A 27,941-nucleotide genomic window follows, 5' to 3' on the forward strand; every position below is an offset into this window, starting at 1 on the left:
GGAAATAGCAAGAGATCATAAAACATATGCCAAGTTTTTCATTTCAATAATTCATTTCGTTGCTTCTGTATTGTTTTTTTTTATCTTTATCTACACAGTTTAACGTCATCTTCTGCTTTAATCCAAATTGACAAATGTTGCAAACAAATCTTCAATTGAATTCAATGTTTCAACCGTTTCAAGTTAATTTAAAAACGAGTATTTTGATATCCAGTTGACATTTGGCAGCCATCAATTTAACCCAAACCAACCCAAACGCATCCTCTTCCCCTTTTTTTTTGCAATAAATGATTCCTTTTGTTTGCTTCACGGTCAGAAAACGCCTTAAATACAGGGCCTCAAAAAAAAAACAACCGGCACAATAAAAAAACTGCAACCCCTACTGGGGGGCGAGTGCAGTATCGTTTGAAAGGCTAATTGCAAAACCGCGTTCGGCAAACCCGTGACCTTCTCGCTACCTCCCCGGTCAATTCCGTCGAGTGAAAAAAGAAGTCAAACCAACGAAAAAAAAAATAATGCGCGAAACCTCCAAACAACGTTCGTCAAAGACATAAAACGGAATCACTTTTGCTGTGTCTCGATAGGGGTTGAAAATGGCATTTAATGGCCGAACGATTGCAGCTTCAACAGTGAAGCGAATTCGCAACACTGTGCCTTACTGAAGCTGCACACTGGTGGTTTTATTTCGCTGCACTCTGCGCTGCTGCCGGCGGATGGCAAGTTGATGATGACGATCGTAATGGCTTCCGAACGAACGGTTGAATTAAATACGCGAGCGAACCCCTCGAGAGCCCCCAAACACTTTAAGCGGTGGAGCTATAAAATAAATAAAAATAAATTAAAAAGCAATGTTAAAGTGCAGTTTGGAAGCGAAGCGGGTGTAAATGCAGCGCCTCGATCGTGGGGACGGAAAAGCACTTGACTCGAGAGGCAGAGTAAAGTGGAGGGAAACAAGGGGAAACGCCACATCGCGCCACTCGGGGCAGGACACAAAAACTCATCCTTGCGTGGCTGAGCGTTCGAAGGCACGGAACCGATCGTGCATTCCATCCGCACACCGCACAAACCAACCCGCTGCCCCGTCAGGCCGGCGCAATGTGGACAGAATGCGAACGGAATGAAGTCATGAAGTCGTCGGATGTTGGCCGGCCGTCTTCTATTTTTACCGACGCAAAGCAGGCAACGGGGGAAAAAAACCCGTGCCTCTGGCATACGAGATGCACTTCGGCGTTGCACTTAACTCCTCCCCCCCCTCCTCCCCTCTTTCGTTCATACCACCCCCAGGTCGACCGAAAGGTTCCGGGCAAGTGTGAAGTGGGTAAATTAATTTAAGACCGCGTTTCCCGGCGTCCGATCGCCGCCTGTTCGAATTTTGATCAATTATCGGCGCCATACTTGGCACACGGCGGCCGCATGGTTTTCCAAGCCCCGTGACGAACAGGTCCGAACAAAGAAGGGGTGGCGTTCGTCACGTTAGGGGGGCAGGTTTTCTTAACAATCGCTCGACGGGTGAAAGAAAGAAAAATAAAAAACCATCCGTATTGACTTATTTGCTAACTGTAAATATATTCTCCGATCCGGGTCCTACCGTGGCCTATCTTGGGCTGGAATGATGTTTAACTTTTTAACGTCGAAACCTTCATCACAACGGGTCGCGAAACACACAACGCCTGTGCTTTAAAATGTGACTCATGCGAGACAATTGTTCTGCTTATTTAAAGATAATCTAAAGAGAGTGTGCAAAAGTTATCTATCAGGAGGGTAGTTTGAAACTATTCTAAGAAATGTAACTTGATCAACAATATGGTGTTGACACAATGCTAGAAAATATTTTCCTTTGCTACGAAAGACACAAGCTGATATTGTAGTGACTTTCCAGTCGTTTCATCACCTTCCAGTTTGTGATGAAGCGGTTTCCTTTTTCTAAAGCACACGCTCAATTAATTTTAAACATTCCATGCTCCGCGCGCATAAACCTCACACTTTTAACGAAGCATAGATTTTTATGCGAAATTTATGTCCCTCACGCGAGCAAACTAATGAATGGAGCAATTTGTAGTCACCCACAGTCCACGGTTAGGTGAGCATAAAGCCACCTCTTTGGCTGTGCCGGCTACATTTACTAAAATTTCACTTACCGTAAATCTAGCAATAAAATAATCACCACAAATGTTGCTAACGAAGAGGAAGAAAAAGGGCAAAAAGGGTGGAAATTAAAAGCAAAACAGTGAAACAGTGCACCAGCTCCGGGGCAATTAGCTGCTACCGTACTCCGGTTTTTGTTGCCCTTTTCGTCGGGAACATTAATTATTCATTTTGGCAAACGCAAACGCAGCTCCCATTCATGCAGCACTTTTCACGCGGCACTGCTCAAAAAGAAGCATTATGTGGAACGGGCGGTGGAACTGAGTTTTACCCCGCTTTTGGAATTTAATGTTTGAAAGTTGGCGAACGGGAGGTCGAAGTCTACTCAGCAGGGCGTAAATGTGAATAGGACACGGCTTTCTATCCGAAAGATGCCGCCAAAGTATATGAGGAAACGATCGCTTTCGACGGTGAGTTATTGTATGACTTACCTGAACACACATGCGCACACACATTATTCGCGCAAGATTGACAGAGGATGGCAAAAAGGTGGCATCGCGATGAAGGCGAAATTAATGATCCCAACCACGCGAAGGTGTGCGACTTCTTGCATGGCGCGCCGTTTCGTCGCGCGGAACGCATCGTTCGGAGCGATTTGGAAACTGCATAATGCACGCATACAATTAAGGCGGAGGACTTCCGGGGCGAGCGAGTTTGCGAAGCGGAAGGTTAAATAGCGTGACGCAAGAGAAGGAAGTAAAGAAAAAAGAACACGGATCCCCAAATTTACGCCCCGAGTCCGACCGGAGTTTATACTTGCAAATTGTCGATTTTCGCTTACTCGGTTTGCTTGATTTTATTTCTCCACCGTATCTTACTTAAGTGACGCTTGTTGACATGCGGCACATTCCTCGTCCCGTGGCGCTCAAGCGCGCCCGTTATCTTGTTACGGAAATTGGAGGTACCGAATAAATCAACCGAGCATATTGTGATATTTAAATTAGTTCGACTTCCATGGAGGGAGTCATTCCATTCATTGTTTCACGCCCGATTTTAGTACCGTTTTAATGGTTGTTTTTTGGTATGACTTCTTCCGGTAATCAAGATTTGCGCGACCGGGCATCGGAACAGGTACAATCTGCTTTGTGGAAAATTTCCATCCTCGGAGTGCCGAGTGGAACGAACGTTTGGTCTTTCGAGCGTGAAGAAAAAAAGACGGAAAGGAAGATACGTTAAATGCAACCGTTAACCAAAACGGTGGTTCACCGACCCGAAATCCGTCCAGATAATCAACATCGCTCACCTTTTACACCTTGGGAGCAATAAAAATCCCACCTAGAAGAGGATTAGTCGATGAAACGCGTACTTTATACGGGGACCGAGGTTGAAAGCAATCGCAGCGCGAAGGGAACACATTCTTTCGAATTGCATCTGGGCCGTTTTTGTTTACAAGATGTTGCTTCCCGCCGTCTAACGAGCACGTATCTCGGCTCCGTGGAAGAGGTGCCAGTGCGCGCGAAGAAAACTTGAAGAAATCGCCAAACTCGCGCCTTCGCGAAACACAACACGCCCCTTCGCCGGCCGCGAGGAAACATCGATCGGCCTCCCACTGGTGGAAGGGGGGGGGAAGGGGGGGGGGTCCGTGTGGAAGGCCTCCCCTTGGACGAATGGCACGCCTTCTCTCCCCACCAGAACACACACACGCACACACATGCGTTTACAGGCGCACGAGGACATTTAATATACACACATCGTGTGCATCGTAAAAAAAGGCCTCGTCCAACTCCTGCGAGAGATAAAGTTCCGTGCATACAGAACCGCGGAACGGTCTGCCGATTGACTCAGGCCAGTGCCAGTGTTTGTGGGTTCGTATGTACCGCACACACTACCGTGTGCGATGCCGGCTCGAAAAACGCGCGCGCAGCCGACAACGGTGTTCAAGCTACGCAGAGGTTTTCTACTGTCGTTTTATTTATGCAGGTTTTTTTTTTCTTTCATTCGCCTCCATTTATGATAACAGACACCTTCACCATGTTAGGTGGTTATTCATATCCGCTAGACGTCACGAGAGGTAGACGGAGAAAGAGGTACAAACACGACATAAAGGAATGTCGAGAAAGAGAGAGAGGGAGATATAAAAAGGATTTCATTTTCGTTCGATATTCACAAGCAACAGGTATTTCGCTAAACATGCCAGAACGAAGACGCCGTCGGGTGGCTTCCGTTTTGTGTTTTGTTTTGTGAGGCGTTGAAAATGGCGCGAAAAATTGCGCACTTTTTACGCGCGAATTCGCGAAACGGTTGGGTTGAATGTCGATCGTTCGATCGACGCGGATAGACATTCTTTTAGACTCGACATTTGTTTTAACCTTTTACATGTATCTCCTTATGTTTGTTTGTTTGGCAAAATGTGTTCTAATTTGTATATGTTCATATCTTCTTCACAGGTCCTCTTACCAGCGGTCAAATAAAGCGATCAAGTCAGGCGGAAACAACGTAACATCACTTGACGTCGCTGCAAAACAACATCGATTGAAAGGAGCCGCCCGATGGACCAACGTCTCGGTACGAGGGAAGTAAATGTTACGCATTTTCATACACCTTTTTCCCGAGAAGGTTTCGTGAGGATGTTTGCCCGCAGTTCAACATGGAGAGCGTTCGAAGCGACGCATGGACCCGCGGGCCATGATTGGAAGGAAAACGAATGTTATTTAAATAAGTTGAAAGTTTAAAAAAAATAGAGCACCAATAGCAGATGGAAGATGAAAAGGAAACAAAACACAAAAACCGGCGGAATTGTGAGAAAGATGCAAGTGGGGGAAACAAAATAGTGGATGCGTGGAAGCAGTGGATGAGTAAATTACATCCAGAAAACCAGAGCAAGGAGTGCACAAAACAAAAGAAAAACCACAAAAAAAAACTATTAACGACCCCCCTAACTAGATCTCATGTGATATTTTCTAAGCGAGTAATATTGTTTTGTATTCTCGGTCCAAATGGGGAAAATGAGAGGGGAGCTGTGCAACCACAAATGCTTGCGAACGAACCATCACCAAAACTACAGTCCGGCAAAATTAAATCAAACATAAAACAGCAGTAAAACAAAACCCCCCCGACGGCTGACGGCTTTTAGCCGCGTTAGCGCAAAATGGCAGCATAATTTATGTTTTATTTTTGCAATTAACAATATATGTATAGTTTCGCAGCGAAACCCAGCAAACAATATTCTTCCCTTCACGTTTGTAACGCACCGGCGATCGGTAAAAAGCACAGCAAAAGCCAGGACGACGATGGTGGGCGTATCGGTGTTAGTTGTATAGTGAATAGCCTTTTATTTTGCTTAAACATTGTTTGTTAAATTTTCCACCATTTTTTTATCTCTCTCTCCCTCTCTCTCTTCCTCTGTCACTGCAAGTTTATTTTTCACGCATAGCTATATTCAGCTCGGAATCGACTTAGGCTAACCATGCGGCAGTGAAAAGCCGTTCTCAATACCTTTAAATGATAAGTGATTGCATAGTTAGTGTGCTTAGCTGTTCGGTCCGTGCCCGCCCGCCTGCCGCCGCTTCCCGACGGGAAGCCAAGCTTTCCACTGCGGGGGAAGGGAAATGGCCGACGCAATGCCCATTACCCGGCGCGGGCAGGAGGCTGGGCGGGGCACGGGATCCGGCTATCGTTAAATTATATGTTTATTTTGAACTCGTAGCTTGTTTAACACTTTATTGACTAATATTATTATTATTATTTTTTTGTTTGTTGTATCGCTGTAATCTGCACGATCTGAGGTTTTTTGGAGCCAGCCGAGGCGTTCCACACACCGAGGCCAGATTGTACAAAAAAATTGCAGTGAAGTGAAGGAAAAATTTATCAAAGTTGCGATCTCAATTTAATAATATTTTTTTTATGATAGCTTCCTCTCCTCTCCTTGTTACGAAAATAAAAAAAAATAAAAACTAGCTTAAAGTGCGTAGCTGTATAGGATTGCTTCGGTTCACTCTCGATCGGCACGGCGCTTGCGTACACAGTTTTAGCCTTCCCATTCAAATGCGAACCATTTCTTCCAGCTAGCTTCAGCAAACTTATAATGTTCCTTAGGACAAGGATAGATAATGAGGCGATTAGCTTTCGATGGGGGAAAAAAACATCACTTGTTTGAGAACATGTCATCGACACGAAGTAAAGGAAAAACTGTCTGCTGAAAAACTTAACTTAGTCTTCGCAAGAGGATCAGGTCACCCACTTCCTCCCCCCCACACCAAGATCGCGAAAATCGTCACCAGTGCGTGGGCCGTGTACCATATGATTGTGATCGAGCAAGGGTAGCGAGCCGAGGACAGGTGTTTAGTTTTTATTTTATTTGTTTGTTTATTTTCCCTGTGTGTCACAGCGTTGAGATTAGTTAAATTGAGTTATCAAATGCCATAGTGGAAGGCGGGCGATTAGAAAGGGTAAATTCATACATGCTAATTACATCCGCAATCCGCAATAGCAGCGCCAGCGCTGGTTAAGATTCATAATAATTTTTGTAGGATATCCATTTTACGTTCGCTTTTTTCTATAGTTTAACTACACATTTTTCCAGTTGTATCCGTGTGGAGGCTTTGCAGAAAAGATTGGCCTCCGTTGGAAGGAAGAAAACGGTCTTCGGCATGGAATGTCTAACAGACAACCCGTTGAAACCGGTAAATCACGCTCCGTGTAGGACCATTTCTGTGAAGCTCGATGGATTAGTTAATTATTTATCTTTCTACCAAAATGTTATTTCTGCTAGCTCGTAAGTTGATGCGCTGGGTCGTGGCTCACAGCGTAATAGTAGGCGTTGCGGGACCGTAGCGCAGTAGGCCTCTTTTTGTCGAATTTTCTTTACATTTCATTTTCCTTTTCGGTCAAATGCGAAACACTTGCGAAACAGAAGCTTTTGATGCACAAAGGCGAACGGTGAAGCATAGCATTTTCGTATATGCTTCTATAAATTGGTTAAATTCCTACTGTAAGCTAAACTCTAATGATTGTAAGCAGTGGACGGAGGATGCAGAAAATAATTGAAAACATTACCATCACCTTTTCCTTACAAGAAATAAAATATGCTATCGAATCTGATGATTTAAAAACGAAGTGTCGTTACGTAAATTTCTATTTCGGGGGCAATGTTTTGGGATTCGAAAGAAAATCCATTAGCTGCATATTTTTTTCTCCATTTCCAGCGGAGTATCTGTCTTCCAACGCCCGAAAGGGTTGTTCACTCCGTGGTAATATGGGAAGCCCTTTCCGCGATGCGACACGTGGACGCAAGCGCAATGTCATTGACACCGGTTCAATGTGTCTTGGAGCATGTAAGTCGGTCTGTAAGTGCTACCGCCAGCACTTGACAAGGTTAGAAAGCCGAAACCAACCCCATGCTATATACGCGCACGCGTAACTTCGAGTGTCCTCGCCTGTCGTCGTCGTCGTCGTCGCCTTCGGTGGGTCGTCTTATCTATTATTTCCCTCGCCCTTGTCTAGCCATTGCCCCGCCAGAAGCGAGCGGAAGTGACCCAAAGGTACCAGCAAGCGACATGAACCATGCGTAAGTGGTGACAATTGCTTCGATTCTATCTCCAGCAAAGGTCAGCAAAGGTACTTGATTTTCTCATTTAAATTTCCATTACGTAAGCGTCCGTATACGTCGTGGTGCCAGTGTTAGTTGAGGGGAAGGCAAGAGGGTAAGAATCCAAACATGGCAGCGGTGGAGGAGCATAATTTCATGAGCAAACTCCCGCTCCCGGCGGGCGATAACGTGACACACGCAAGTCGTGTTGTTTCGCTGGTGTTGGAGTACGCGCCGTAGAGGCAAGTGATATGCTGCCGGTGTTGAGCAAACACATTACCACACGAAGCGTCGACAATTAAACACATTCGGTGTCGTGATGGAGTCGGAAAACAAGATTTGACGAATCTGAGGACGTTATCTACACAATTATCTATTCGTATGTTACCCTTGGTCTTCGTAATTGTTTGCATACTTCGACATGTGTCTAATCTCCATTCCTACACTTGCCTTTATCGTAACAAATTTCATTAAGGAAAACATGAAACAGGTTGTCTGGCAAAGTGATTGTTTTGTAACATGGGATGGGTAACTCCTAACAATATTTATTGAATAACATAATATATTCTATGTACCACCTTGAGAACGCTCAAAAATTGAATTCGTGCACCTTAAAGACATTGACAATTCTACGAAGGATTTCTGAAATCATTTTACGGGTCAAATTTAACTCAAACCAAGCCGAACTTCTCTCTCAAGGACGCGGTCAGGACTGTTAGAAAAGCAGATAGGAGCCTAAGTTGACAACAAAAACACAAAATATAAAACCTCCACACAAACCGAGAAACAGTAAAAAAATCCTCCTTCAAAACCCGGTGGTGGTGCAAAAGTTTTGGCGCCAAAAATGGCAAAACGGGCCACGGGGCAAGGCCAAATTTGGCTGCCGCGAGCGGAACACCAACGGAACCAAGCAAAACAAGAAAAAAGATAAACACAAATGTAGAAATAAAAAAAAGTGCACACACACTCCCGTCCATTTGCGAGTCAAACGGTGACGACGTACATTAGAAGATGTTGACGATCGTAAACGATCGTATTGGAGGAATAGGGGGGGTTTCTTTTGGGTGGGAGGGCGGACGCCGAACAAACACCACCATGACAACAACATTCTTCTCCCAAGGGTTGAAACGACGGAAAGAAAAAGCAACACAACAACCACAACATTCATACAGTGAAACATTGACAAAAACCAACCGAGCACCGCGTGCTCCACCGCGTTATGGCGCGATAACGTTGGGCGACACACTGTGCGTTTGCAAGGAAGAAAGGGGGGAAGGGGGAAAAAAGGCATCAAGAAGGGCTAGGAGATCACTTGCCATCCCTGTCCGATCTCGATCGGCGTTAGAACCGACGGCGGACGTGACGGGAACGAGCAAACGAGTGCGAAAGTGCGCCGAGTTTGTACTTTGAACAAGACAACCAGGAAGCTGAGAATACGACGCGGAGTTTGAGACGGAGCTCGCCGTTTCGAAAAAGCGCGCGAAACATGCCATCATCGGTTGCGCAGACTCTTCGAGCCGTTGAGGAGGTGTAGTGGCAGGACTCGTAAGAGGCAGGCACGGTGCGGGAGGGGAGGGACCCAAAAAAACGACAAAAATAATTTCAAGGACTTATGCTAAAATAACAAACAAGCAAAAAGTCAAGCAGGTCCGATGGGGTGAATGGTGGGGTTGTGGGGAAAGGGGAACAGAAACGACACATTCCCAACACACGCACGTACACATTGATGGCGTACGCGGCTGTAGGTTGTTATGCAAGCAGCCGCAGCAACAGCATCAAGTGACGATTGACGAAGGAGGATCAACGGTGGCGGTGGTGCTGGAAGGGAAGCGGTTCCGAGCGGGGACCTGTCGATCGACATGGCGTGCACCAATGTTCATCGTCGTTTCTGCTAAGAGGCAGGCATTGTAAAACACACGGCAAAAGATGCATCATTTGGTTTTATCTTGATTGTTCGTAGCATGAAAACAGTTTAGATGATTTATGAACTTATAAACATGTGCAAAAAAAGGTCAATTCTAAAGAGAATAAGCTTAGAACAGGTAAAGTTTATAAAAACTGAACTGAATAATAAACATTTTATCCTTAATGTTTGCCAATTTAATTATACTACGAACGTGACTAACAAAAATGCGCGCCAAAATCGAACTCACGAAAGCAGCAGGTTGAAGGAGGAAAAACCCTGGAAGGCAGTGAAAAGAATTAAACCACTGCTGCAAGAAGTGAATCCAGCAAAAAAAAAACACGCGCAATCCATAGCGTTGGAAGCAAACGAGTGATAAGAAGGCGAAGAAATCCTTGAAAATTGACACTGCCCGAGAGCGGGATTATGTATCGACGACATAAATTAAGACCGGTAACTAAATCACCAAGTTATGCGAGAGGAAAATAGGAAAAGGAAAAGGAAGCGCGGATGATCAGTGAGAGTGAGAGAGCGAATGGTAAATGATTCGTGTCAAGTTCATTGGAAGAAAAATAAAAATCTCAGCACAGACAAACGAAATCGAGAAGCGCGCGTTGATAAGAAACCGCTGATTGCGAAACGCAGACGGAGCGCAGCATGCCATCGCGCTGATTTGTTGGTATTGGTGCGAACCTCTTCCTCTTCCTTTCACCCTGCCCCATTGGCAACCACCCCCGCGGCACTCGGGGGGAAGAAGAAATAAAATCCAGAGCATGGCCCCGCATGCCGATTTTGTTTGTTTCAATTTCAGCAACGTCACCGCCATCATCATCATCTTCATCGCCATCACCTCCTTCCCCATGGGGGGATGGCGTGGGTCTTCATTTTTCAGTCGGCCAACACAACCTTTATCAGACACCCATAAGCACCGCAGAACGAGACCGTGAAGCTGGCGAAGAAAAATGCGTTAAACGAAATCAAACCGACCGGTGGCTCGAGTCGGGGCGAACGCGCGAAACACACTCGCTTATCTTATCGCGGTGTTTAGCGACGTTTTAAAAACGTAATGGCCGCCGGCTGGAGCACATTTGCAGCCGCTGGTGCCTGGCTGTCTTAAGCAACCTCTGAGAAGTAGGGAGAAGGGATGGGATTTTAAACGCTTCCAACCCACGCAACCCTTGAAGTCCTACTTAGAAAGCCGGCAAAGAAGGCGGTGAACGGTGTCACTTGTTGTTTATCCAAAACGCAAGCCCGTCCATCGTCCAACTTCTAATCCAGTTCGCGGACCGAGGCGCGAAACTAATTGGCGCGAAATCGTACTCCATCGTGACGACGCTAATGGTGACGAGCGTTTGCGTTTGCGAAGCAAAGACGGTCCCACCAAGGCGGCCAAACATCCCGCTCTGTCTCGGCCGCGTGGTGGGATGGAGTTGTTGAAAATCCGAAATGGTGACGTGTGCAAACCGCCAGCACGGGGCAATAGACAATCATCTTTAAAGAGCCGTGCTCGACGCAGGGCGCGTTAGTGTGCGCCGAGGCGGGCTGTTATCGCTTCTGTTCGCATCGGAGCGGGAGTAATGCTCACAAATCAACCACCCCCTCGGTGGATGGGGGAGGGGGTGGCAGGGTTGTCGAGATCCACACCCCGCGCCCCATGCTTCCCTCCTTGTGACGGCTTTAGCAACTGGCAACACGGGCAGACAGAAGAAGCCGTAATCGTAGCCGTTTGTTTTGCTCCGATCTTCGGGCGATCTTGTTCCAGAACAGTAGCGATCCGCTCATCGGCGATGGGGTACAGTGTTTGGCGGAAGTAAAGCACCTGTTGAGGTTGAAATGGTGGTGAATTATTTAAATAAAAAGATGATGAACAGTTCCATTTCAAACTCGCAATACTGATCAAAGTTTTACAAATTTTTTGCAACATTTATGCTGCTTAGTCGAAAAAGTTTGCGTCGTATTTGCTCGATAGGTTATTAATATAACAACGAGTTTTGGATATCAACACGACTTTTAACAGTTGGTTTAACTAACAACTTCAAATAGGACATGTGTTACATGTCTTTTGAATAGAAGAAAGTGTAACCAAGGTAAAATTTCCAGTTTCGGCACAGTTTGAGAAGGATCCCCACGAATGAAATCTTTGCATTCATTGTGTCGACCATATAACGATAAATTTGATATGGTAATGTATTAAGTAATCTTTAAAATAATTCAGACACTGCTTTTAGTGAGATTAAATATTTAGTTTTATATTTTTATATCCGTTTTATTGCTCAATGATCGCATTTTCGTCTAGAAAGTTTCTGACATACAGCTGTCAGTGTCAGAATGCATAGAAATTTCGTTTCAGTAAAAATCAGATTTCCATGCCCACTTAAACATCGCAATTAAAATTATTTTTCGTACTCGAAAATTATTTTTCGAACTCAAGTAACGTTTTGACAATTCCAAAACCACTCATAGTCTAAGAAAAACATTACTTCCGATGGTTTTACGCGGTGGTTTCTTATATTTCAATGTGGGCAAACTATCTGCTTACGGCATGATGGGTTGAAGAAGCTGTTTGTACTTTGTAAAAATATTGAGTTTAGACCAGTTGATATAAACTTAGCACCAACCACTAGACACATATTTCGTCCTAGAAATGTATAAATAAGAGCGCAATAAATCAACTCTCTCTCTTGATCCTCGCACTTCGTTGTCACCGTTTGGGTAACTATTTGTCGCGTCCGAAACAGCAGCTCCAGCGAAGTAACAGCTTCGTAGATGTCAACGATTTTCTCGAAAAATACTGCTACAATCGCTTCCAAATTTGGAATTTTACTAGAATAAACAGATATCAACAGTAAAAAAAAAATTTAGGGCGTATTTTATATGAAATCAGTGTGATCATTGAACTCCTTTCTAGTGGACCAAAATGACATAAATGGGCCAAAACTTCCACACTAAATCTAGTTCATAAGCGATAACTTATGGTATACTTTTGGGTTTCGCATCTCTGAGATGATCGTGAAACTTTGCACAATACTGTTCTTTGGACCAACCGTTGCCCGATGCCAAGCGATCATGCGTTTCTTCCTTATTCGTTCCACTAACGTGCTCGTTCCACCTTCCCTCATCTCCACCCGTCTTCCCACTGCATCTCGTTGCTCGTGCTTCCATCAAACCCTTATCTCAACTGCTTTCCCGTAAACCACGCCAGGCTCCACACGTCCCTGCGTAGCCCCCGCGCCTTTGAACACCCTGTTCGTAACGCTCGACTAGCACCCATTTTACGGCTTTTCTCGGATCGTACTTGACCGAACTCATTTGGCTCACTTAAAAACGCTTCCACGTTGTGTGCCTCCAGTCACGCTGCCCTCCTCCATTCATATCTCACTGCCCACGCCCTCCCGATGCAACCGCCATGTTATCAGAAGCGAATCCCACTTCGGTTGCGTCTGCGTTGGGACGAATTATGCTGCCATTATTGTGGCATCCCGATCCCCATGCCACTCGGCAGAACGTCTCTTTCCCAAAAAAAAAAAAACTCTTTCGTCATAGCTTACAGCATCACATTAGGAACCGCAGCCCGAAATGCCACCGTACTGATTGGTAGGCTCTAGTAGTTAGGTTCTAACAAAGAGCTTTAAATTGGAGCAACAGAAAGATGGGTGCTACTTGTGTGTGATCTACAGATAACAATAGTACAAAACTAGTTCTAATCAAATGAATCGACAAATACACACAAATGCTCACACATCATTGTGTTCATCTATAGCATGATCCATTTAACAAAGAACACGTGCCATGATTGACTTTGCTGATTGAATGTTCTGTTTTATGGTGATGCTTTATGGAAACCAAAATATACATATTTATCTGTTGAAACTAACATTATATAACTTTAAAATATTAAAATTATCTAAAAAAATTAAAGTGAAAATTTACAACAAGCTTGAATCATCTTAATTCCGATCAAACACCGTACAACATGAGAAAACATATAAAATAAAAAGATCTCGTCATCATCGGTGGAGGAAAACGAAGATCCTTATAGGATCAATATCTTCCCAAAAAACCACAAAACCAAAACCCAAAACAGAAAAGATGCTACGAGTTACTCTATGGAAGAGAAGCAAGTAAAAAAAAAACCAACCCCTTTTCTCAAAGCTTATTTTTTCTCCCTCCGTTTTCGTTCGATCTAAAATGAACACGTGCATCCCTAAAAAGAAATCAAATATCATGTTTTTAATGCACTGGCCGCTTCTTCTCATCCCGTCGGAAGGGGTTTGTCTTGGGCGTGCTGCAGCTTCTTGCTGCCTACCTGTTTCTTCCGATCCTTTCTTTTCGCCTCTCATTTTCGGACGTGCTCCTTCCCGAATCCTTCACCTTCCGCCTGCCATGCAGGATCCGTTTTCCCCCGTGAGTAAAGTGCACTTGCCAAGTGCGTGTGTTATATCGTTTTTTTTTCATCGTACTTCTTTCGTTCTTCTTCGTTCTACTCAATATTGATCATTCTGTTTTGGTTTGTTCTTTTACAGCGAAGAGATTTAAAAGATGACGTGCTTTAAAGGTTTATTTTTGTATGTTGGTTGGATCTTTTAAAGCGAAGAGATTTAAAGGATGTTGTGTTTTAAATGTTTGTTTTTCGACTTGTACCATGTTTAATGTTTTAACAATTATGTTTAATTTTTACGTTTTTTTCTAAAACATAGAGTAAAAACACCATCATACTAGTAAAAGATATGAAATTGATTAATCGTGTAGGTGTTGTATTAGAATCGGACAGTTGCAAAAAAAAAAAGAAACCCCCAATGACTTCAATCGTCCTAAAGTGAAGGAAAGAAAATGTTAAATCCCAACACATGCACCCCGGACCATGGACACAACACAGTGGCAGAAAAAAAGGAAACCAAATAAGAAAAAAAAAAAAAAAATAACGCTGTCGGAGAAAGGGACGGCTGACAGAGGGACAAAAGGCGAGGATCGGGTGTCCGCGATCGTATCTCGGCTTTACTACGAGCGTAATACAGAGTTCTGCGATCACACCCCTTGTCGCAACCCCTCGAACCCTGCACCCCTGCATCCCGTCCAATCACCCTTTCCCTTTGCTCTCCTACTCTTTCTCTCGATACGCGGACACACTCACACACATCCACCCAAGCCGGCCATATTTACGTTTAACCTAACGCTTGTTTTGTGCCTTCATCGCCACGACGTCGTCGTCCTCCTCCCCTCCCACGGCCAGGAACCCGCTCCCATCGATTGTACAATGTGTACAGATATCCCGAGGATCGACGCGAGCCGCGTGCGGCATCAAGCCGTTCCCGTTTTTCAGCTTCTCAAAGTACCTCCGATTCCTCGCCATCGATGTTCAGCCTGCGCTACCCCGTGCCTGGCCCACAGGCCGTGCATTCATCTGCGCTCTCGCTCACCCCCGTTCGAGCGTCCGTTTGTAACCCGTTTGCTCATGTGTATATTCAAATATCACAACCGCGGGAACACGAAGAGCAATCGAAGAGCGAAAAGAAGATGCAAACGACGTCGACGACGACAACGACAACGTGAAGTCCCGGCTCTTTTTGGCGGTTCTCGCGCGCGCGCGCGCGCGCGGTCTTGCGCTCCTCGAGAAGGTGACCCGATCCGCGACTCGTCGCTCGAGATCGCAAAAAAGCGCGCCAACTTGGAGATCTTGCAAGATCCGTGGTCGTGGTACATTCGAGGAACAGGTTTCGCGTTCGCAACCCATCGACAGTAAGTGTGTGTGTGTCTGTTTACGTGCGAGTGGATGGGGATATGTTTTTCTGTTTGTTATGCTTTTTTTACCCCGTTAGTGGAGCTCTGTTTTTGGGGCCTTCCTTTTATTTTGTTTATTTCCTTCAAGCGTATGTCACGTTGCGTGGCAAGGATTTTATTTCTTCTCTTTTCACTTCTTGTTCGAGTTTTCGTTTGTCCCTCCATCACGCTTCTTAAGTGACTTTACTTCTAATGTTTTTCTTTTTCTATTGCAATATTGCATTTGATGATGGTTTTTAACATGCTCTTTTTTCGGTTCACTTGTTCAATCTCGGTGGTGGATTAATTCTTTTTTCGATCATTCCCTCAAACCCACTGCAAATTTTTCTATCTTTTCTTTCATCAAGTACTGATACTGCGCCATCTATTGAACCACATTGATCGTCCTATTTACCTCTTCAATTTACCAGCCAATCTCTGTATCTTTCCTTGTCGCATGACAATCTTCCTCAAAGACCGGACACCCATTTATTTATTTTTTTCTTGAGTGATCTTGAATTAAAAATTGGTTTTATTTTATTGTTAGCCTCTAACCTTCATTTTTTGTCATCCCCCATGCCCTGATGATCCCTATTATCTCTTACCCTTTTTCTTTATTTATTTTGTTATGCTTGAATGTTGCTCCTTCGACCCGTTCACGGTGCTTTGCCTTTTTTGCGAAAGCAATTTGTTCAGCTTTCGATCGCTGACGTAAAGAGAAACACAGCACTGGAAGAAGAAATGCCCCAAAAGCGACTCCCTCGAGAGATGACGTCCACTCGAGCCGGCAGCCGGGAAGCACACATACACACGCAAGTTTTAACAAAATAAACCACAAACTGCAGCTCGCGAATCCCGGGTGTCCACCGTTCCGCCTGAACTCCCGGGCCGTCCAACCCGCCGCGTCCTTTTCTTATTTGATCGCATATTTTTCAGCATGTCATGATTTGTAGCTGTTCTTTTTCTTTCCCCTCTTCGGGTGTCGTGGCGTCCCCTCCGTAAGGCGCTGTCCTTTCCGGATGATTCTTTTCTGACGCTCCCCCACGTTTCTTCCTCCCGGGCAGGATCCTCCTCACCATCGGCCTTTCCATTGGCCGTAAAGGTAGGTGATTTTGGCGCGCATTCGCGAACGTAGTTTCGGTTTCCTTGCGGTTCCCTTTCCCGCCGTTTGGGGCGAAACCATTTTGGCGCAAAAGTTTTGATTTTTGATTTCGTCTTTCGTGGCGCGCTTTTTGCAAATCCTTCCTTTCGAAGCCGGAGGATGAAGCGGGGTGGAGGAAACGGACACAACATTTCGCGAAAACCGGTTCAGCAGTTGAAATAAGAGAACGTGGCGTTGCTGACAGGCCAAGGCGGCTGTGGCCACGTGGAGGGTGGAGGAGTTGGCGGAGGGGGCCGTATTTCTTCCCTTTTTGATTTCTGCATTTCCAGTTCCTTTTTGCGCCGTGTGGTTGTTTTATTTTGCGGCCACTTTTGGGCCAGCACACGACCAGATGGACCGTCGAGGATGGCGATCGACCGCAGAAGGAAGAAAAACGTGCTCGCGGGTCCCCGGGGGGAGATATTTTTCCTCCCCGAAAACGAGACCCTACTGGCTGGGCGGGGACGCCAACGAGAAGGATGTGGAGCGCCCGATGCGGGGCGGGGAAGAAAGCGCACGAGTCGGTTTCGATCGGGTACGGTGGACGAAAGAGATGTCATGTAAATTGCCCAAATGCACAGCTCGAACACGTGCGCAAACCAACGCCGGCCGGGTGGAGGGAAAAAAGGGGTAGCAGAGCGGTTGGCAGAAAGCTGAAGCTGACCCCCAAAAAAGGCGGGAACGTGCGCAACAGGCTTGATTGTTTGCGCGAGAACGACGATCGGATTGTTATCGGCGGCCCAACGGTACCACCTTCGGACAGCTCGTGGGCTCGAATTGTGGTTCTTTTTTTTTTTGGTTCGTTCCTTTGCTTTTATTGCAACTGAAGACTGTTCCTCATATGTGGCTGTGTTGATATGCGCTGCAGTTGGAAGTTGTAATTTTCTTCATGCACTGCGACTTCTTGTATTTAACACGTCAATTGTACCCAAATCATACCTTTCTCATTTTTTACATCAAACTTTAAGTAAGATTCTACTATTGTAAAACAGAAATCAAAATGATGTTTTTTTTATGATAGATAGTTTAATGTTTTTATAATTGTGTTTATAGATTTTAATGTACAAGAAATTTTTTTCTTTTTTAAATTTGTCAAGCTATTTATTTTTAATTTTTTAGTTCATTTTCTTCCGGGTTATCCTATTTCTTACATACTGTGCTCAGCTTTTAGCTTTTTATCAAAAATTTTCTCCAACATACTTAAAAAAGAAATTCCCACAATGAATTGATTTGATTCCTTTATATCTTTCCCCCCCTTTTTTTACACTAATTCGAATTTAGTTTTATTTTATGCCTGTAACTGCTTACTGCTAATTTTCTAGTATTAATTTAAATGACGAAAAACACTTTTCGAACCCTCTCGCGCTTGAAATGCCCTTTACTTTAGCTATAGCTGAGCTGGATGTGTCTGTCCATATTATTATTTTAGGTATATTTCTGTAATTTCAATCGGCTCGTAGCGGTACGAAATGATTGCGTTTATTCTACATTATTATCCTGCATTAGCGCTAAATCCGTTTCGCTGGCAGCCCGGCTTGGGTTGAACAACCTCCGCAAACGGCCGAGCGAAAATCAGGGGGTTGAGGGAAAACGACCCTTTGGTAATATCATTATAATTGCACACCCCACTCGTTACAGACAAACGTCACAAACAACCTTCCCACCACCTCGAGAGACAATGTGTGCATCTGCAGTTGGGCCGGTGCAGTTTTATTTCCGGGTGTACGTACGGATCGTACGGCGACGTGCAGCGACACCTAAATTTCTCACACAACTGACCCCCCGGCCCGTCACGTCCTAGCACAGGCATGGGAAGGTGCCCAGACCTGGCGAACATCAAGCCACGCTCATAATCCGAGCATTCGGCAACGTTCGGAATTCATCATTTTCCATCGCTCGGCGAAAGGGATGCACCACCTACGATCTCAGCTCGCAGCACACTTCACCTTCGAGCCACCTGTGTGACTTTCAACTGCAATCGTTAAAATCCGTGCATTGTCTTATTTTTCTCCAATCGCACACCAAACGTTCGTCCTGTGGAGTCACGACGAATCAATTGGATGGCAGGCCGTTCGTTCGTACGCCATTTGTGCAACTGGCCTGCCGATGTTAAATCACGCCGTAAAATACTGAAGCACAAAACGCTTCACTTTTCGGTCCGCCCGGCCGCTCTTCAAACTCCTCGGCCAGACCAATCTCGGGATGAGCGACCATCTATATTTTTATGAGTAATAAAATTAACATTCTGGGCACCTCGATGGCGATGAGTTCGCTGCAAGCACAGGCGGGCTGTAAAAAAGCCACAATAAACGTATTATAATTGGCCCTTTAACGTGTAATTTATGGAGGTGTCGGAGTGGGAGCCTAAATGACCCTTTAACATTGTTCGCTGAATCCGAAAAAAAAAATCATACTACGCCTAGCAGTCGTTTGTTTTCCTTTCGCCGTCTGTTTTGAGCAAACACTGTTCGATCCCTAGGTTTTAAGTTAATAAATCATCTTCGGGCTATGAGAAAGAAGATTTCAATTGTAATCAAACAACTTGGCTTCCGTATTAAAAATATGTTTGAGTATTTTTCACAGCGATTTTACAGACGAAGCCAAATGTTACTTCTCCTCCAGATGTGCACCTTTTGGACACTCGCGTGCATGCGTACGGTACAGTCACGCCTTCCTTCGTTCTGGCGACCCGGTTGTACCCTGGCACGATCTCCCGAAATACGCCTCGTTCCTCGTTGGCATCGCGTCCACTTTCCGCAAAGCGTTGCCCGTTTTTGTTTTTTTCAGTGTCATTATTTTTCTCCACGTTTTTTCCCCGCTTCCAACGGCGGTGGAGAGGGGAAAAATCCAGGATACGAACGGACGAGACGTGAGAAAGAAAAAAAAACCCCACCCACCCCACGTTCACGTTCCGCCTTGACATTGCCCCGACTGCGGTCGGGCGTCGATGTCGATCCTCGCGGAGTCGAACGATCACGTGGAACGTCGGACGTTGTGGTGAACGGGCTCGGAACGGGAAGGTGTAATACGGTAAGTTGAATTTTATGATTCATAATGTTGTTATTCTTTGCGAGCATCCTTCTTCGCGTCGGCCACATCCTGACCTTCTCTTGCTGTTCCGTGGTCCGAATGCTCATTTTGGGGCTTTTGTTTTTTTTTTTTTTTGGCGGCCAGCTTTCATTTCCCAGCAGCATCAATCGTGAGCTTGGCGACGGATTTAAGGGAAAAACGGATTTAGCGAAAAGTGTTTTTATATTCAAAAACAAAATGGTACGGTGATGGTTTGGTTGGTTTGGCTAGTGAATAATTAACATAAATGTTGTGTTAATCTTGTGTAAATTAATATTTTTTAACTGTTTGGGATGTGTTTTGCAGGATTTAATCATTTTCATTCTTGTTTTGTTTTTCAACCGAAATTTCTTCTCAGGTTTTTCTGATTTATTTGGCATTCACGTTTCCTCTGCCTATGGTTGGGAGTACGGAAAAGTATGTACTTGAACACCACAACAGGCAGCATTTCCAACTCAAACGTCTTGCGAACAACATACCAGTCAAATTCGAAGAAAAACCTCCCCACCGTCCTCTTCGGGTTGTTTTGGTAGAGTTACGGAAACAATCGCCATTGGAAGACTCAACATTTCAACATCCCATCCATACGTCGAGCGAGCATCCAGTCCGTTGGTCGTGTCTGTTTCGATCTCCATCCGAGCAAAGGCAGCGTCCGCTCGTCTGCACAAGCGTCGCCTTCCCAACGTCTCATTCGAGGATGCACAGGAGTTTGGTGTCTAATGTTGCTGCTGCCTAATATTGACGGCCGTTGCGTTCGGAGGAGTGTGGTTAATGTTTTTTTTTTTTTTCGAAAACGCCCTACGAATTCTCCACCCCTTGCACCTCTGCCGCCAGTGTTTGATTTATAAACAGACCGAATCGAAATGACCCCCCGCTGTCGATTTATGTTAGGATCGTCCTCCGTTTGAGCAGGCGCGCATCCAATTTGCTTACTCGGTTGGAGCGGATGAAAATGCAACGAACAATAAATGGGGAATTGAAAAAAAAACAACCCATCCCAATTTGACTGACCTTTTTTCCCCGATTGCATGCCAACTTTGAGGGTAGCTCCCGCAATCCTCAAACCCGCCCCCGTTACGCTTCGAGTTGCATTTGGATGAGTTTCGTTTTCCCGACCCACGGGGTTCGCATTGCCGAACGTCGTATTTATCGTGCTGTCAACAATAAACTATCATGATTCGGGCCCCATCGACCCCCGTTTTGCATCCTTTTGCAACGCAACATTTGCGCTAAGTTTTATGAAAAAGCGCGCGAGAGCAAGAAATACAGCCCGTACCATCGACACAATCAAATTATAAGCTAACGAACTTGATTGATTGCCTTTGCTGGAAATGCATATTCGATTCGGGCGCATTTCGGTGGTTATTATTTGGTTGGCCGGCGATCGCTGAAGATCGCTGAAGACCAGAGGGTGAGTTTGCAAAACGCGCCGACCGGCCGGATGTCGAACGAGAAGGTTGGAGCTGGGCCGGCTGTCGACGATAGCCGTTCGATGCCGAGGGATGAATGGAGTAAAATGGAAAATCACCAAATCAAATCGATACTTTTGGGCTCTTTTGATGGCTGATGACACCGGTGGTATTTTGAGGCCACAACAGTTTTTTATTTGCTAAGCCATTATTCGCTCCGTTGGCGTAGTTTCATCGATTGATTTCGGGGGTTTTAAAATTGATAATTTTGGAACAAGCCAATATTACAATTTATTTATAAATATTCGTATACTGTTAAGAATTATTTTTCCTGCACATAAAAATAAATCCAAGAAGAAGAAGAATCCCCTAACGTAACACTATTCAATTTACCGTTACTTCTGGAAGAAATCAAAATTCCATCTTAACGTGCGAAAAATCTCGTTCGCTAACTACTTAGTTGCAACCACAAGCAAACGGCGGGTGTTAAAACGCCTTTAATGCTGTTTTCTGTAGCTCTTGCACCATCTCCATGCACGCCCCCTCACAACCTTTCTTCGGGGAAAAAGAGGCCCTTCAACCCCGATCGCTTGATCCCACTCTTCTCCAAGTGCAGCGAAAGGGATGAGATGGGCTTAATTTGTCATTCCCAATCCGGTTCCCGCACGGAGTGGGTCTGAATCTACACAGAACCGTGCGTCTTGTCCCCCGACAGTAACGGCTCTTGCGCTTTCCACGGCCCAGGGCTTTAAAGGTCCCATTATGGATGACATTCCCGGCGTACATTGTATCGTAAATCTCTGCAATCAGAGTTGCTTCAAAACGTTAAATCCATCACTCAATCAAAGCGCTCCCAAAGGAATCGCATGAAGCCGAACCCAAAGGGGGTGGAGGGACTCGCGACGGGAAGGAGGTCCGATGACATGTGGAGGCGCAAGTGGACACGATCACGATCCTCGACTCCGAAGGGGAAGAACATAAAAGGTGACCAGAGCACTTGGGCGAAGAACGCATACGTACGAAACCGTGATCCGCACGGCCTCGGCTAGCGAATGTGTGTCCCTGTGGTGTACGGGAACAATGATTCTTTCCCGTCCCTGCCATCGCCCAACCCGCCCCTTCGATGATGCGACAACGGAGGACTCCGTTCTTTTGCCCAGAACTGACCGAAGGCAAGCCGGGACGCGTCGCTCCGACGTTGATAACAGCAATAATGGCAATAAAAATAATGACAATAATAATAACAATAACGTGAAGCCATCATGTGGGCCGTAAACATTCACACGGATCATTTCCATTGGTCGACGTTTGCGAGGGTAGGACGGCGAGGCGAGGATGATCCTGAGACAAAGAAGGATGATTGTTGACGTCCGCGTCCGTGGACTGGACGCAATCGCGGTCTGTTGCACGACACGCTGCACGATACGTTGCCGGATGCTGTGAGTGAGCCACAACTGTGAGCTCGGTGAGCTGATGCGAGTGAGAAGGAGCAGTGAGCGCGAGTAGAAAGTACGCGGAGAAATGGCACACGATCGTGCTGCGATCGCGATCGATCCGCGAATCCCGTGTGCGGATGAGTTTCGAGTGAGCGTGAGCAGCGAATGGGAAGATGGCAACGAGCAAAACAAAAACAAAGAACAGAACGATCGGAGAGCCCGCGAACGGTCGGGCGCTGCCAGCGGGTGAACGACCGGTCAGGGTGGATGACTCTTTGTCAGGCGACCGCGCAGAACGACGCACCGTTTGAGGTCCCCGGTGCACCCTTCCCTTTCCTCACCCAACCGCTCGCCCTCTTCAACCACTCGATGAGACGATCGCGGAACTGTTGCGTGTCGCGATCGTTACGTTGCGATCATGCTCTACCTCGCGCTTCGTTTATATTTCTTCTGGCTCACCGCACCGCCAGAAGCCGCTATCTGTATGTGCGTGCGTGTGTGTGCATTTATGTGTGTGTATATGTTGGGGTGCAAATATAGATGGCTGCACTGCTTTTACTACCACCCTTTTTTTCCGTCACCCCACCAAGCAGCGGAAGGTTGACGGTTTACGGTGACAGTTTGGTTTCTTTAGGCTGCTCTATGCGATCTTTTGCAAAAAAAAGACAAATTACTTTCCCTCGTTGCCTTGTGTGAGTGTGTGTTTCCTTGAACACCCACACCCCCACTAACCCCCACTTCCCTGCCTTCGCTGCTACCCTTCCAACCACCCTTCGGACAAGGTTGAAGTTTTCTTACTTCGAACCACCACCTTTCGTCTTGTTAAAATGTTTTCTTTTCGTCGCGAACCAGAAGCGAGAAGACAATCAAGCGCGCACGCGTACCGGGCACACGTACAATCGCGTGCACACTACCGACTTTCTTCGTTCGGTTTGTTCTACAGTTGCGTTTGTTGTTTCGTCGACCGGAACGTGTTTACCTTTCTGACGCCGTCCACCGCGAAGCGATCTCATGCTTAGGTCTAAAACCCGCCTGTTGACTTTTCCTATATTTCCCTCCACTGATGAAAATCAAACAATATGCTGGGTTCTTACACTTTTTCTTTCTTTTTAGTGCGTCATTTGAATGTTTCCATCATTGAAACCTTCTACAAAAGTGCGTTCGTAAGATGATATTTTAAAAATTGGAGACCTTTTACAACTTTCTTGTTCAAATTTCTTTCGAGAGTAAAGTAATCGATGTTTGAATTCCGTTCCGTGAGAGTATCCTTTGTTCTGCCCATTTCTTCTACGACAAACACAAAACCTTCCCGTCCATCCATTTACCACTTTCAAGATTGTTGTTGTTCATTTCTCTTCCCCCGGCGGTTTCGCTAAAATCGAAACGCTTCCGATAGGCGGCAACCGTATGTAGGTTACGTTTTATGCAAATGGGCAAAAGACAACGAACCGTCGGCAGCGTCGAAAATTGTGCGTGAGCTTCGGTACTATACGAAGGAAAGTGTGTAAGGAGTGATAGAACAAATAAAAACCTAAAACACGAGAGCCGTCTTAAGATTGTCTTCAAATCAGTGCCGAATGAAAGCCGCAGAAGAAATACGCCACCGACGTCCGGGATAACTCCCGCGATCGTGCCCGAAAGTGGAAACCCATTTATGAGCTTTTATATGAGCAGGAAATTCGCGCGCCCCTAATCGCCGGGACCGACGTTCCCGACACGCAATGCTTAGTCTCGAATCGGGATCACCGGGACCACGGCGCACATGCGTAGTTTGCATAATTTTGTGCGTGCCATTAGTTGTGGCACGTTCGTAGCAATCGACGGCGGGAAGATTCGCAAACCCTCAGCCTTTTGTGGCCAGACGTTGATTAGCGATTCAGGAATGGCGCTGCAAATGATCTGCTTGGGCGTTGCAAATTGGCCAAACGATGGGGGAATACTAATTTCCCGCAAAATCGAATCTGGTTGGGGAATTTAGCGGATGGGATGTTTTGGCAATTAAAAGCATTTTGGGGCAGATTTTAATTTGCACCCGATAGCCAAACAGATTATTATTGCTAATTGATGGAGTGAGTAACTGTTTGTTTTCTGTATAAATGATACGATTCAGATAAAGTAAAACAATTTAACGTGAGAAGGAAGTCTGTTAGAAGAACTAAATTAACGATAATTTTCCCGTGTTTGGAAACCAATAAAATTCTAATCGAAACAACAAGCCCTCTAAGTTGAATTGAAATCTTCTTTCGCCAACGCAACTCTCGTTGTTCTACGCCACGAAACATAAGTCCGACATGAGCATTCGCATTATATTCCACAACATTACAGGCAAACGAACCGCGTCCTACAATCGATGGTACTAGAAGCAAGAGCGAATTATAAATTCATCGCTGAAACAGCAGGACATGTTTGCTTCTCCTGTACTCGGGTGAGGACGCGGGAGGCCCCGGCATCCCAGCACCTTCTAGCGAACCCACGAAGAGTAAGGTTCATTGGCCCTCCGTTCGGTCCGCGAGCGACCGCAAAAGGCGCGAAAGAGCGTTGGCCTACAATCGATGGAGAAATCTCCATCCTAGAAAGCCCTCCGGCGACGACGCCGTGCCGTGGAATTAATGCCGTTCTGCGAAACCTGGCGGCCGCGATGGGTGCGAGCGGAGGACGGGGAGAGGGAAAATTTAAAGCCCATTTTCTAGCCGTCCGCAGAGGGCTCTCCCTTCCTCGCCATCGCAGTCACCGGACAAACCAGCACTCGAGTCGTGAGCCACAGCATCACAGGATTGGATTTTCCTTGGCGTGATTCTGGCACAAAAGGGTTGGCTCTTTTTCTTTGCGACATCTCAGGGCTTCTTGCTGTCTCATTCCGTTGGCGGTTTGTTTTCTTGGAAGCCTACAGTAGACGCCAAGCACGATCGACGCTGGGTAGCTTGAAAAAGAAGCTTATGTTCAATTTAGAAAAATAAACAATGGAGATTATATAATATTTTGAGAACAACTAAGAGGCTAATTTAAGACTTCTTTTGGAAAGGTCGATACATTTTCAGTATATTTTTATATGAAAGCCGAGATTCAGAGGCTTTTACGGCTCTACGGAAGTCTAAAACAATCGAGCATAATTTTCCTCTCCGTTTTATCTCCCGAAATTAACTTCCGTCCATTCGTATATCCTTTCGCAAACCCGCCAAGTAAGAAAGCAAAACTAAAAGATCGTGCACGCGGCGTGCCAGATGTCATCTCGCATCATGATGCTGGAAGGAATTCGATCGCCATCGATACCGATGCGCATCGAATTTTGAAATCCAACCCAAAGTCCCGCGCAAAACCAGGATGGGGAAGTTCCACCCTGTCTTGAAGGAAACTGTACTGTGAAAAAAAAAGTCTAATCTTGCGCGTTATGTTGCCGTTTTTTTTTCCTTTCTCTCGTTTCGATTATCTTCTCTTCTATCGTGTTCCTTCTTTTCCTTCCTCTTCCTGCTACCATCCATTCTTCCATCGCCCCCACCATCCATTTGTGAAAGTTCGTTGACTTTTCTATGCTCGGACGGTGACGGGCACACATCCTTTGCCTAGCGAGATGTTTTATCTCGTCCAAAACGCTTATGCCCGGGAGTCTCGTTAACGTTCTCGCATCCGGACGCCGCCCGAACTCCAGCGTATCATGAAATGAGAAAATTACAGCCGAACGGCACGTCCCATTTTTTTTTTTTTTTGTGGCCGAAGATTTGCGATCTTTGGACTTAGGATTGTGAATTGATTCCAGCGGCCAGAGCCGAGGCAAGCGTGTGCCAATATGGTGACGTAACGCGCCATATTGCGGTTTGTGTTTCGATAGGTGCGCCGTTAGCCGCCTGTTTGTTTATGGGCACGTTACATTCAGGGTGAGTTTTAGTTTGTTTTTTTGTTTTTGCTGCCAAATCCAGACTTTCTATCGACCCAATCGACTCACACTGAACGGTGTTTGTTGAACGTTTGAACCCGTTTGGCAAAACGAGGGAAAAATAAATATCTATTAGCGCCATCCTCGCGCCCGGGAACTTCGCTTTCACCCGACGTAGACTAAATAGAGAGTGTTGGCGGGAGGATTAAAAATATTTTCAGCCCCGAGGACCACTTTCAACTCCAGGTGAGCCTTTGTCGATTATGGAGTGAATAATGTTTTATTTATGAGAGAAGCAAATTTCCAGAATCGATGTGAAATTGATTCAGGTTGTAGTTGAACAGCTCGGGTGGTCTTTTTGAAACCATATATTAAATAAATAAACACTGGGTGGTTACATAAAACGGAATGTGAGAAATGTAACAACAGATCATCAAGAAAAAAAATCCCAAATCCGAAGAATTTAAATTGATTTCGATTCTATGATGGTTTGCTTAAACAGAACCAGAGACCAAAACAGAGATTTTGATTCTACGATGGTTTGCTTAAACAGACCCACACGAAAAGTATAAACAGATTTTCTTTCGACTCAAAAAAGAACTCCCCAGTTGTGGCTTGGTTTGATCGTTTGCACAGTCACGTCTGTATAGACTTTTATTTACTCTATGTCTCCCTTGGCAGGAGCGACTAAAACGGGCGAACAAATCGATAAAACCATAAGCCCACCGAGAACCGTTATTGTGCAAATGTGCATTCTTGACCTTACGCCTTATCTAGCGGCCAACGATGCGCTGTTTGCATACGAACGTACTTTCCCTCGAGCATAAGACGAGTCAACCCTAGGGGGAAGGGTGGACAATCCATACTAAGAAAAAGAATAGATTGTATTCTTTACGCGTACCGTGTCGTACGTCAGCTCGGCAGCTCCTCTGTACTTTATTTTCCCCAAAGAGAGAGGAATGAAGTGATTTCAGCGTGATGCGGTTGCGGAGTTGGTCTATGCTGTGTGTGCAGCATAAAAACAAGACCAAACAAACGAACGCCACACAACGGATGGGAGCGTTTGTTTTTGCGCGCGGACGTCGCATCAATCGTGCACTTTGTGCATACGCAATTGCGCCGCCAGCTTTGTGCCAATTCTTGCCTTTCTAGAGAAGCGGCGCGCGCGCGTGTGTGTGTGCGATTTTTGTCTTACTTCACCACTTTTCCTACCACTTCAGCGAGTTTCTTCCCCGTCGTTCCGCTAAAAGAAAGCATCCAAGCGATGCAATGCAACACGGACGATTACAAACGACCGAAACCGCCAACATCCTTTTCCTTTGGTCGCGAATAAGCCGTGGCGAAACAGGCAAGCAAAAACAAAACTATGTTTCATGACCTTCTCAACCGGAGACTCCATGCACGGTCGTCGTGGCAAATCGCGGTACAACGAACCCGATCCCATCTTCCCCACGTACAGTGGGTTCCATCTTGTGCATCTGATGCCAAGGGTTTGAAAATTCAGCCCCGTAAAGTGCAACCCAACTACGCATGCGGGCTGTAAAACGCCGCAAAGCGTGTCGAAAACAAGACGGTAACGTTTTTATTTCCTTACACCGGTCTTACGCCACGTACGACTGCAGATCGGTATGAAATTATGGACGATACAACGTGTCGAACGTTTACGGTTATTTTCTGCAATTT

Source organism: Anopheles ziemanni, chromosome 3 (assembly GCF_943734765.1).
Source record: "Anopheles ziemanni chromosome 3, idAnoZiCoDA_A2_x.2, whole genome shotgun sequence".
NCBI lineage: Eukaryota > Metazoa > Arthropoda > Insecta > Diptera > Culicidae > Anopheles > Anopheles ziemanni.